Raw genomic sequence first — 14,300 nt, 5'->3', positions numbered from 1 at the left:
GGTAAGTTTAGAAATATCCCATTGTTTGATCATATTGGTCATTTATTTTGCGACAAAATTTAAAAACTAACTAGGTCATCTAATTTGGGACGGAGGGAGTAATAAAAAAGTCGTTATAAAAAGAAATTTATAATTCATTGAATAAAAATGAGAAATAAATATGTGGATTAGAAGAAGATTTTTTTTCCCTGTAAATAAGATTTAAGTTTTGATTCTCTCTCAGCATATGCTAAAAGTTATATAGGCTACATATGCTTGGCTAAAAACAAATTTTCAAAGAAAATCCATATCCCAAAAATTTGTTGGGCCAAAACAGGGACGGGCTATAACCTATAGCCTAGTCTAGACTCTTGTTTGGTCCGTCTTTGAATGCGACTGATTTACCGAGGGAGCTTGGACTGTCAAGATGAATTATCTCTAGTTGCCAACTCATGTGCCACCTTGTTAGATCACTGCTCGGTCGAACTCGCAAGCGTTGCTATCTCAAGCTAGGTTGTCAAGTTTAGTTGATCAAAACTATATACTTGATTTCTAGTTTACTTATAGCTATGTCTCGGATTAGGATAGAATGTGTAATTGAGCTTTAGACTTCACGACATTCACCAATTGAAGACGAAGATCTACTAAGGAGCTTGGAGGAACTTCATCAACAAAAGGTATGTGGAGACTAAAACTTATCTATCACTCAGAAGTCTATTCTATTCTATCTTCTAATGAGACTAAGTCGTATAGCTATATAGACTTTTACATTATATACATTTGATATTTCGAGCCGAGTTTATCTCGCTTATCTATTTCTCGAAATATGTGTTGGAAGTTTTTTGCTTTAGCTATGTTCATCATATTCTTGACAAGTTTAGTTGGAAATAATCTATTTGTTGGAAACTAAATATTAAGTCAAAAGATGATCATGTAAAAATTACCTTGAACATCTTATATGATTTGTGTGAGACAGTCATTTGAGCTCGGGTTGTTTCGTATTGATCATTCGTGTTTGTACCTAAAATTAATTCTAAGCACTAAACACGATGATTTGATGATGATTATGCGAATTAGGGATAGAAAAAAGATAAATAGAGGAGACAAAGAAGTAACGAGGTTCGGCATTGTGCCTACATCCACGGAGGAATCACATAGGGGAGATATTGTATTGATATGAGGTTTATAATAATTGTGGTTAGCTAACCTAGGATTCCATATCCTCTTAGGGTTTAGGATACATGTATTTATAGAGTTTATGTAATCCTAATTCTGATAAAAACTTGATATGTAAGCAACTTGAGCAACAAGACTTCTGGAATATACTTTCATGGGCTAGACAGGCTTGATTAATGGGTCTTCCGTGTATTTTATACACGGTACAAACATCTCCCCCTCTTAACCTCCAACTTATTGGCGGTTAAGAAGTTTTCTTTTTCTTTTGCGTTGACCATTGATGAAAGATATAACTCACCCCCACAGAGACATTACAAAGACGCCCCCAACTGTAATTACGTGTCAAAAATTTGCTCACGTGCTAGGCGAGACTTTTTGCAAAGTATTGGACTTGTGATTATCGATAGCTAGTCGAGTCTTGAGTGGAATGTAGTGTGCTTGCAGCTGGGGCAAGGTTTTTTGCTCGTAACGTAACAAGGCTGTATCGCTCGCTGCTCGGGCAGGCTGGCTGTATTGCTTGTGTTGAGTACGAGTCTTTGGACCAATATCGGGCATTGGGCTCGTGGTTTGACGAGAATTTGGACCAACATTGGGCGTTGGGCTCGTGGTTTAGCCAAGACTTTGTGCTTTCCAAGGTGCAAGTCTTTCATACTCGCATGCAAGATGAGATTTTATGCTTGCAATAAGAGCAAGACTTATGTGCTCACGTGCAAGGTGAGGCTTTAGGTTCTTGCAACGTGATGCAAGGCTAAATATTGAAGAGTCTAAGCAATCCATTTCGAACTCGATCATGTCTCTATCCACGAACCTCGAACTCGATCATGTTGCCATCCACGAACCTCGAACTCGATCATGTTGCTGCTCCAAGTGCACATCAAAGTTTCTTGAACACTGGAAATTTTACTTTCATGTTGTAGGGAATTGAAAGACGATTCGAACGAGCCAAAAATCACTCAATTCAGACTTAAAACGAAGAAGTTATTAACGAAACAAGATCTGAACGATGCGCGTGTGTTGTTGCATAGTGGCAGTACTAACCGTGCATAGTTTGCTGACATGGCAGATAAGAGCTGACGTTGCGTTACTGACTGGACATCTGGGTGCTGACGTGGCAGTCTTCTAACTGGTCCACTTAAGAAACTGGTTGATTGCGAATGTGGCGGTCGGTGCTGACGGGTCCGCTTCTGCTGACGTGACCAGAGCAATCCTGACGTGGCAAATTTCATCGGGGACGTGACAGATGTTGACTGTACTGGTTCCACTGACATGTCGGTTAGAAACTATTAGCGTCGACTAAAGGGATTTGTGTAAAACGGTCGTGTTTTACCATTGAGAAAAGTGGAGTAAAAATCGTGCACAAGATTCCATGCAAAAATCAGCAAAAAAGAAAAAATTAGGGTTCTTACGTAACTGTTACGAAGTTGAAGAAACTGTTGCTAAACAGAAGCAAAAACTGTTGCGAAATTTGCAAAATAGTAGCAGAAGCGTTATACAACAGTAACAGATATAACAACTACAGAAGCGTTGCAAAACTTTCTTGGTCATCAAGCCAATCTCGTCCGTTCAGATCCAAGATCCGGTTCAACCAAGACTAGCTAATAAGCAAGCGACACATTTTGTCAGAAAATCAATTAACCGACATGTCCGCGGAACCAGTACAGTCAGCATCTCCCACGTCCGCGATGAAATCTTCCATGCCAGTATCACTTTAGTCACGTCAGCAGAAGCGGACCCGTCAGCACCGACTACCACGTCAGCATCAGCTGCCACGTCAGCAATCCGCCAGTTTCTTAAGTGGACCAATCGGAAGACTGCCACGTCAGCACCCAGATGTCCAGTCAGCAACACCACGTCAGTTCTTATCTGCCATGTCAGCAAACTGTGCACGGTCAGCACGCGCGCATCGTTCATATCTTGTTTCGTCAATAACTTCTTCGTTCTAAGTCCGAATTGAGTGATTTTTGGCTCGTTCGAATCGTCTTTCAATTCCCTACAACGTGTAAGCAAAAATTCCAGTTTTAGAAAAAAATTGATGTGCACTTGGAGCAGCAACATGATCGAGTTCGAGGTTCGTGGATGGAAACACGATCGAGTTCGAGGTTCGTGGATAGTGACATGATCGAGTTCGAGATAGATTGCTTAGATCCTTGAATATTTAGCCTTGCATCACGTCGCAAGCACATAAAGCCTCACCTTACACGTGAGCACATAAGTCTTGCTCTTATCGCAAGCATAAAATCTCGTCTTGCACGTGAGTATGAAAGACTTGCACCTTGGCAAGCACAAAGTCTCGTCTAAACCACGAGCCCAACGCCCAATGTTGGTCCAAAGTCTCGTCAAACCACGAGCCCAATGTCCGATATTGGTCCAAAGACTCGTACTCAACACAAGCAATACAGCTAGCCTTCCCAAGCAGCGAACACTATATCCTTGTTATGTTGCGAGCACAAAGTTTTTCCGAAGCCGCAAGCACACTACATTCCACTCAAGACTCGACTAGATCTCCATCATCACAAGTCCAATACTTGGGAAAAAGTATCTCCTAGCACGTGAGCAAAATTGTTGCAGGTAATTACAATTGGGGGCGTCTTTGTAATGTATCTACTCACGCTTGGGGGTGAGTTACATCATCAATGATCGATGAAAAAGGAAAATCAAACTTCTTAACCCCCAACAAGTTGGAGATTAATAGGGGTCGATGTTTGTACCGTGTATAAAATATGCGGAGGGCCCATTAATCAATCCAGTCTAGCCCGTGAAAGAAGATTCCAAAAGTTTCTAGAAGTCTTGTTGCCCAAGTTGCTTGCAATTCGATTCCTAACCCTAATTTTCAATAATCATCATCAAATCATCGTGTTTAGTGCCTAAAAGTAATTTTGGATACAAACAATTCGATCACTTGAAAATTAATTGAAGTTAATGGTATGTGTGAGATTACCGTTGTCGTCTTCCAAGGATGTTTCAATGATTGAAAAGAGAGTTTAGAACGATTACATATGTCTGGATATAACACGGTATGCATACCTAGTATGCGAACTGTATTGTGATGATTCAAGTCCGGAACTCTTGTTTGCGTACTTAGTATGCGAACGGATTTACCTGAGAAGGTCCGGAACTCTTGTTTGTGTACCTAGTTTGTGAACGGGTTTACCTGAGTTGGGTCCGGAACGGTTGTTTGCGAACCGGTTTTGCGAACGGCTTGACTAAGCCAAGGTCCGGAGCTGCTATTCTCATACCTGGTTTGCGAACACAGTGATGAAGCTCTAGAGTCAGTTATGTACGATTCACATACTCATGAACTAAAATATTTATGATTTAAGGAATGCAATCTTTGCAAACCGTGGCTTAATATTCATGAATTGATTCTTGTATAAGTACTTTGTATGCTTACGAATCAAACCGATTTCGATTTAATTTTTTCATATATATTTCTATGAGATAGTGAACAATTGAACAACTCTATCTGAAATACAATTGTATTCATTTGATTATCTTTCATGATTGATTGATCTTCATATTTGATCTAGAAGTGTTAGATGAATACGGATAAGATAAAAGTGTTCATATGGCTAACTTCGGTTAACTGTTATCGAGCCAACTCAATATACACGTTTAGGTACGGTATACCATATCTAAATATAAGTATATTTCATTTGTGTGTAACAAGCTAAGACCATCTAACGGTGGAGATTGATTGCTTTATTTTTAAGCAGACTTAGCTTGAATCTTAAATCAGGATTTCATCTAAGGGTGAATATGGAATGCTTTATTACTAATCTATCTTAGATTTGATTAAAAGCAACCCTGATTTGAAAGAATATATAAGGGAGAACTCTAGCAACTGGAAAACCTAATACCAACACTTTCCTGTGTCCTAGTTGCGTACTAGAGTCGATTCTCCTTTAACCTAGGTTTTTCCAAAACCATTATAGGTTAAAGACTTGAAGACTTAATTTGGGTTTTGTGAAGCCAAATCCAACTATTTTCTATGTAGTTGCGTATTTTGATCTTACTTGTTCTATCGTATTGAGTTTTATCTTCTCTTAAATTTACTCGAGATTTATCTCCGATAGGTAAGATATAAAAAGTAATCACAACAGTTCTTCGTCTCAGGCTCTTGTGATTCCGCAATAAATTTTCATGTTAATTAGTTGGGTCATTGTCAGGTGACTAATATTTCTAGGATTCTCTTCGGGAGTATTAAAAGACGGAACAAAATCCGAGCAAAGAATATACATATCTGTGGGAGACATATTTGTTTATAAGTCTTCGACTTTGGGTCGTATCAACTCTTCGTTGTGGGTGAGATCATCTAAGAGAATCAAGTGCGCAGAATCCAGCGTGGTTCCAGAGGCGTAAGGAACGCGAATGTACCTTAATCGATGTGAGACTTGGTTAGGGCTCAACTACATTCCAGTCAGAAGTTAACTTGTATTAGGCTAGAGTCTGTAGAAGCTTAATGCAGTGTGGTGTTGAAATATGGACTAGGTACCGAGGTTTTTATACATTTGCGGTTTTCTCGTTAACAAAATTTCTGGTGTCTGTGTTATTTCTTTTCCGCATTATATTTGTTTATATAATTGAAATATCACAGGTTGTGCGTATTTCAACCCGTTGATAAATACAACCTTGTTTTTTGGATAGAACTTGATTGACACTTGGGCATTAGTCTTTGGTACCGTCCAAGTTATTTCTCATATCAATCAGGCTCACAGATTTCTATCTGTTTGATTTATTGATTTTACTGAGAAGAGATAAAAAAAAACACTTTGATTTAATTCTTGATTAAGTCTCGCTTTTAAGTTGGTGCTCTCGGAATTACATTGGAGTTTAGTCCATACAGATTGACGAACAAATTATTGGGTGTGGTTGTTATACCCCCGTTTTTTCAATTGGTATCAGAGCAGGCAAACACGCTTAGACCTCATAAGTCTATGTTTGTAGCAATATGACTCTATGGAAAAACGTGTTATCTCTGACAAACGTATCACCACGAATAAAAGTTCTATTTCTATGGAATATATTAAAGAGAAAGACTTGTCCGACTCAAATATAGATGAACATCTTGTTCCCATGAAACAGAAGAATATTGATAAGTGTTATCCTTTTTATCTTACTGATGAGTCTGACTTTGAATTAGAAAGGCAAGCAGCCAAAGAAAGTGTAGCACTTCTAAGACAAGCTAGAATTCAATCCACTGAAGTTATTAGGCTAAAAACAAGGTCAATATGCTTATTGGTATGGTTAATGATCGTGACTCTCAGTTAAAGTTTCTCTATGAAGAAAGTTCCGAAGTAAGCTTTGAAAAAGCGGGGGTCCAACAACACCACCCAATATTTCGCTTAGCAATCTGTATGGACAAACTCGAATATACTTTTAAGAGAATCAACAAGACTCAATCAATTAAAAGTATATCAACGATTTTATATCTCTCTCTCTTAATTTGATTTCCTCAAACAGAAACTGCAAGTACTAATCAAATACAAGGAATAACTTGGATGGTACCAAAGAACAATATCCAAGGATCAATCAGTGACAATCAACAACCAAAGGTTGGAATACTCTAATTGATGATCTAACACACAACCTGTATTATTTCAATTATAAAGATAAAACAATATAATGCGGAAACTGAAATAACACAGACACCAGAAATTTTGTTAACGAGGAAACCGCAAATGCAGAAAAACCTCGGGACCTAGTCCAGATTGAACACACACTGTATTAAGCCCCTACAGACACTAGCCTACTCCAAGCTAACTTCGGACTGGACTGTAGTTGAACCCCAATCAGTCACTTACTGATCCAAGGTACAGTTGTACTCCCTACGCCTCTGATCCCAGCAAGATACTACGCACTTGATTCCCTTAGCTGATCTCACCCACAACTAAGAGTTGCTACGACCCAAAATCGCAGGCTTTAACAATAAACAAATCTGTCTCACACAGACAAGTCTATCAAAGGATCAATTTGTCTCCCACAGAAAAACCCTAAAGTTTTTGTTCCGTCTTTTGATAATAATCAAGGTGAACAGGAACAAATTGATAATCCGGTCTTATATTCCCGAAGAACAACCTAGATAAATCAATCACCTCACAACAATCTTAATCTTATGGTAGCGAAACAAGATGTTGCGGAATCACAAACAATGAGATGGAGATGTTTGTGACTACTTTTTATATCTTTCCTATAGAAGATATTAATCTCAAGCCAATCAATCTGATTGTACTCGTACGATAAAAGATGCAAGATCAGATCACACTACTACGATAAAAGTAGTATCGGTCTGGCTTCACAATCCCAACGAAGTCTTTAAGTCGTTAACCTGGTTTTAGAAGAATAAAACCAAAGGTTAAAGGAGAAACGACTCTAGCACGCAAACTAGTATCACATGTGAGGTGTGGGGATTAGTTTTGCAGAGTTGCTAGATGTCCCCTTGTATAGTCTTTCAGATCAGGGTTTTTCCTTGGTCATAAAGCAAACGATATACACTGTTAAATGAAAACCTTATTTAGATTCAAGCTAATATTTCTCAACCGTTAGATCGAAAACTTAGCTTGTTATACACAAATGAAATGTACGCTTCTAGGTTTGTTAACCGTACCCAAACGTGTACATTGTTGGTTCAACAATAGTTAACCAAAACTATTTCAAGTGACTCAAATGAACTAGTTAGAGAGTTGTTCAATTGCAAGGAAATCTTATGTACTACACAAGACACAATTGAAGCAAAGATGATTTGATTCACTTGAAGCGGTTCATGAACTTTATAGCCACGGTTTGAAATTTGCATTCCTTAGTCTTTATAAGTTTAAGTTCAGAAATCATCTTCAGATATATAACCTTCTTAAGTTCACAGACTAGGTTCGTGGACTTAAGAAACCGGGCAGAGTTTACAAACTTCAGCAGAAAATCTCGGCAAAGACTTTCCGCCGGTTCGCGGACACAGCTAGTTTGTCAACTCCAGCAGAATTTCTCGGGATGAGAAGTTCGGCAGTTCGCGGACTTGGCAATAAGCCATTCTTCCGGTTTCTCTTGATCAACAAAGTTCGAAAACTTTGGTTCAAGGAATAGGACTTATGCACATATGTGCTTCCACAACAATACTTATGTCCATCATTGTTTATGTAATCTAAACTCTCATTCCAACCATTGAAACATTCTTAGAGGACCTTATACAGTTGTTACACCATTTCTTGTCAAAGAAATTTTCAAAGTGATTGAAACATATCATGAATTTCGTCACTAGGTAAAGATAAACATGGTCGAAGCGAAACGCTTACCAACACGTATTTCGATATATAGATAGGCGAGGTATACTCGGCTCGAAATACCAAATGTGTATAATCTAATACTACATATAGCATACAACTTTTTGTCTCAATAAGTAGGAGATAGAGTAGATAGACTTTTGAGTGACAGATAAGTTCAAGTCTTCACATACCTTTTTGTCGAGAAGTTTCACCGGTTCCTTAAGTAGTTCTTCTTCTTGTATGATGAATCGCCATGAAGTCCTTGAGCTCAACTACACTTTCTATCCTAGTCCGAGACTTATCTATAGTATACTAGAAATCAAGACTTATACTTTTGATCACTAACATTGATAAACATGCTTGAGATAGCAACGCATGCGATTTCGACCGAGCAATGCTCTAACAATCTTCCCCTTTGTCAATTTTAGTGACAAAACTATCAATACATATGGAATACAAAAAAGATAAAGAAACTTTAGTAGCTCCTATTCCACATGTCTAATCTTCAACATTCCTCGAAATCTTCGTCACTTCCAAGTACTCCAATGATCCCAAAGGTTGTAAGTTTAGCATCACCGTTGTTGAAGATACGTAGCTATAACAATGAGAAAGCATCGGTCTCGATCATTGTTATACAGTGTCATAGTATTATTACACAGTGTCAAAGTCCAATTGTATCACAACTTCAACAATAATACTATGGTGATATGTATCACTCCCCCTTAGTCAATACTCCATCTCACATGGAAACCACTCCCCCTTACACAATGATCCGAAAACCATATGTATTTGTAGTGTGAACTACATATTAACTGTCCCCCTTTTTGTCAATAAAATTGACAAAGGTACAAGAACGGGATCATAATGAAATTTCCGTAAGAGACATTTCATGACTAAAAGAAAAAATACATACCATCTAATTTAGTTGCAAGCATATAGCCGAAGCTAATAGCATTCATCAAGGAGTTTAAAAGATACAAGATAACCCCTTTAAAATTCCACAGCCACACACCCCTAAAGATATGACCATTAAGCAAAAGTTCAAAATAACTCTCCCCCATTTGATGTCATTCCCAAGGGAACAACAAGAGCGACCTTAATTTCAAAAGAAAAGAAAGATTTTAATTGGACGCTAAAAACCATGAGAATGATTTTCTATATCCAAAATCTCAATCAAATTAATCACAAGTAAACCCATGATTAATTTAATCAGAATACGCCAATTAAATTAAACACAAAAATGATCAACTTAATTGATTATGCTCGACATAAGAGAACTTACGGAGCATACGACTAACATACCCATCAAAAAATGAATAGTATAGTCGTTCATATACTCAACATAAGAGGAATCTTACGGAGTATGAAAATACTAAACTAGATTAATTACAGGAGAACCCATAATTAATCTAATTGGAATACACAATCAAACTAATTACAAAAGTAATCAATTTAATTGTCATTTGTTTCGCTCGACATAAAAAGACTTATGGATCAATAACTAAATAACCAAACAAGATGATTAATTTAGTTCAAGAATGCTCAACATAAAGTACCTTACGGAACAACCAACAAAGCTAATAAAAAATAATCAACTTGGTTGTATCGTGCTCAACATAAGACACATTACGGAGCCTCACAATATTACATAAAATATGGATCAGTGAAGATCAATACTGTGGAATACACAAGGATTCATTTTATCTTCCATCACTATTTGCGTAACGATTTTTAATAGACATAATCCTTGAACACAAATTTTTTTAACCTATCTTCCATCAAAGAATTGATAATATAGGCTTAACTTTTGTATATGTCAAAAGTCTATTCATCCTTAAATCAATACATGAATACCGATCATGAACGACTTTACTTTTGACAAAATATGGGACAACATAGTTCACGGACGTAAACACCAATATCCCATAATAAATTTCAATATAACACATCATAAAGATTAAATACTGCAAACCATCATCCTCCAAATATATTTAGAATTTAATACCAATAAACCTAAAAAACAACAAGAAGATGAAAAAATAATAGCCATGTGCAGTCACAATCATTGCTATTCAAAGCACTAGTTATTCTTCCAACTAAACAAAAAAGAAGACATACTAGGCAACATAAATAAAACAAGCTAAAGAAAAACAGACTCCAGTGCTATCCCGAAAATGAAATAAAATCATATGGACGGTTCAGAATCCTCACGAGACAAGGGGTCTTTGAGCTTGTGATAAACAACATTCATTGCAACATCGGAGAGGTGATTCTCTTCGCGAAGATCATTGATGTAAGACTTTATGAGACCAAGGTCAACAGTAACCTTTTCCAACTCAGTGTTCAACGCATCAAGATCTTTCAGAGTAGCAATGAGCTCATGTTTTTCTTCCCAAAATTACTTAAGAAAGTCATGAACAACTTCAACAGAAATCATATCATCCTTTTCAGCATCCTCATGTACATAGGCAAAATAACATGAAGCATTCGGATGATTACATTTACAAGGGTTCTCTTCTTCTTGGACTCAACAAAAACACCTTTGTCAAGGAATCCTCTTGCAAAACCACCATAGAAAGATGGAGAATAATACATTCTTGACATCCCAGAAACCATTCTAGAGTATGCGTACGTGACTTTTGCAACTCAATAGGTAAGTATATAAGGGTTTCCTGAGGAAGGGATTTTGGGGTTTAAACAGTTGACTCATGCCATAACATGGATAACTGTTCGAGTGCAACATTACCCAGAAAAGAAAGGCTCACAACAAAACTTTTGCTACAAAAACAAGGTTTGAAAAACTCCATAGCACAGAAAAGCACTTTTGAGCATAGTTGTAGCAAGAAACAAGATTCAAAAGAAGACTTCCTAATGACAATTTACAAAAAATACTTTAAGCACAGTGAGTCTGCAAAAGCTTAACTATGGACGATAAGAAGATAACTCAACTTAACGGACACAAATGCCAAAAGTATACCTGAATATTAACACATCTTACTCAACATGGTTTTTATGAGTAAGCTCTTCAACCCTTGTGATTAATTAGCACAAGTATGAGCCACAAGCTCATCAAGAGATTCGTGTTTATGATCAAGTCTCTTTTTCCTCCTGAATCTAGAGAGGGACTCCCTTTTATGTGAGAAATTATCATAAAACTTACTGTCATCAAAATACGAGACATAGTTTGAGTTCTTACCAGAAAAATTTTGGTTTGAGGAGAAGGACAACCCGTTGATGAATTCTTTATACCCTTCAATTATCTTTTTCAAATTATCTCTCATTTCATCAATTTTTCTTCTTTCTTCTGAACATCCTTTCTCAACAGGAGTAGCGTTATTTCCAGAGACAACGACACAATCTTCCTTTAGACGATGTTTATTAAGACGTCTGTTTTGTACTTGTGTGTTCGAGGAACTCATTGAACTGACTTTCCTGGTAACATACACCGGATATGTACGAAAACCAATTGATTTAGTCATATGAATGTCAGTTACACCTTTAAGAATTAAATCTAAGGTGTGTTGAAGTTGAACCAAGGAGTTTTTATTCAACCTAGAGGTTCTCTTTCGTTTAACAGAACTTTTTGTCTCACAGACAAGACATACTTTCTGATCATCAGAATTATTAGATAGTATGGTCTTAATATCATCGTTAGAAGATTTATTCCCTCCAATTGATGTGAAACATCCTTGAGTGTTGGTGACTTCAGGCACATCCGTTTTCCTAGAAGGGGCTTCCGTTTTTACTTCTGAGCATGAATCATCTTTAGATGTGTCAGAAGTACTTGGCATATTAGATTTCTTTTAGCATTCTTGAATTGAGAGATTACTCAAGCGATGGTCAATTTCCAAGGCATCTCTTCTGAGGCTAGATTCAAGAGACGTACACGAAGAATGAGCTTCAGAATTACCTTTGGGTTTGCAATCTCTTATTACACCAAGTATAACATTGACATGGTGCTTCAACCGATTGAATCTATCAGCTTGGATTCTAACAAGATTTAGAATCAATTCACTCTCTTCAGCTGAATCTCGTTCACTAATAGAGAAGCTCTCTTTTGAATGGTAATCGGGATCACACATGTCAGTGTTTGTCTGTCTCCTCAGTACAGAAGATTCATCTATAATCGAGATTGAGGAACCTTTCTCTTTAATAAAGTTAAAAGAGATAGAACTTTTATTTCTGGTGACGCGTTTATCAGAGATAGTATTCTTATCCATAGAGTCAGATCGCTATAAACACCGACTTTTGAGGTCTTGAACGTGTTTGCCTGCTTTGATACCAATTGAAAAAGCGGGGGTCTAACAACACCACCCAATATTTCGCTTAGAAATCTATATGGAAAAACTCGAATATACTTTTAAGAGAATCAACAAGACTCAATCAATTAAAAGTAGATCAACGAGTTTATATCTCTCTCTCTTGATTTGATTTCCTCAAACAGAAACCGAGAGTACTAATCAAATACAAGGAATAACTTGGATGGTACCAAAGACCAATATCCAAGGATCAATCAATGACAATCAACAACAAAAGGTTGGATTACTCTAATTGGTGATCTAACGCACAACTTGTATTATTTCAATTATAAAGATAAAACAATATAATGTGGAAACTGAAATAACACAGACACCAGAAATTTTGTTAACAAGGAAACCGCAAATGCAGAAAAACTCCGGGACCTAGTACAGATTGAACACACACTGTATTAAGACGATACAGACACTAGCCTACTCCAAGCTAACTTCGGACTGGACTGTAGTTGAATCCCAATCAGTCTCCCACTGATCCAAGGTACAGTTGTACTCCCTACGCCTCTGATCCCAGCAGGATACTGCGCACTTGATTCCCTTAGATGATCTCACCCACAACTAAGAGTTGCTACGACCCAAAATCGCAGGCTTTAACAATAAACAAATCTGTCTCACACAGACAAGTCTATCAAAGGATCAATCTGTCTCTCACAGAAAAACCCTAAAGTTTTTGTTCCGTCTTTTGATAATAATCAAGGTGAACAGGAACAAATTGATAATCCGGTCTTATATTCCCGAAGAACATCCTAGATAAATCAATCACCTCACAACAATCTTAATCGTATGGTAGCGAAACAAGATGTTGCAGAATCATAAACAACGAGACGAAGATGTTTGTGACTACTTTTTATATCTTGCCTATCGGAGATATTAATCTCAAGAAAATCAATCTTATTGTACTTGTACGATAGAAGATGCAAGATCAGATCACACAACTACGATAAAAGTATTATCGGTCTGGCTTCACAATCCCAACGAAGTCTTTAAGTCGTTAACCTGGTTTTAGAAGAAGAAAACCAAAGGTTAAAGGAGAAACGACTCTAGCACGCAAACTAGTATCACACGTGAAATGTGGGGATTAGTTTTGCATAATACTAGATGTCTCCTTTATATAGTTTTTCAAATCAGGGTTTCGCCTTGGTCACAAAGCAAACAATATCTTAGATGAAAACCTGATTTAGATTCAAGCTAATATTTCTCAAACGTTAGATCGAAAACTTAGCTTGTTATACAAAAATGGAATGCACGCTTCTAGGTTTGTTAACCGTACCCAAACGTGTACATTGTTGGTTCAATAATAGTTAACCAAAAGGTTAGCCATATGGGCATTTCATACCAACCATATTCTTCTTCACCATAACTAGTTCAAGTGACTCAAATGAACTAGTTAGAGAGTTGTTCAATTGCAAGGAAATCTTATGTACTACACAAGACACAATTGAAGCATAGATGATTTAATTCATTTGAATCGGTTCATGAACTTTATAGCCACGGTTTGCAATTTGCATTCCTTAGTCTTTATAGGTTTAAGTTCGGAAATTATCTTCAGATATATAACCTTCTTAAGTTCGCACACTAG

This window comes from Papaver somniferum, chromosome 2 (genome assembly GCF_003573695.1).
Source record: "Papaver somniferum cultivar HN1 chromosome 2, ASM357369v1, whole genome shotgun sequence".
Lineage (NCBI taxonomy): Eukaryota > Viridiplantae > Streptophyta > Magnoliopsida > Ranunculales > Papaveraceae > Papaver > Papaver somniferum.
Note: the sequence above shows the minus strand (reverse complement) of the source record.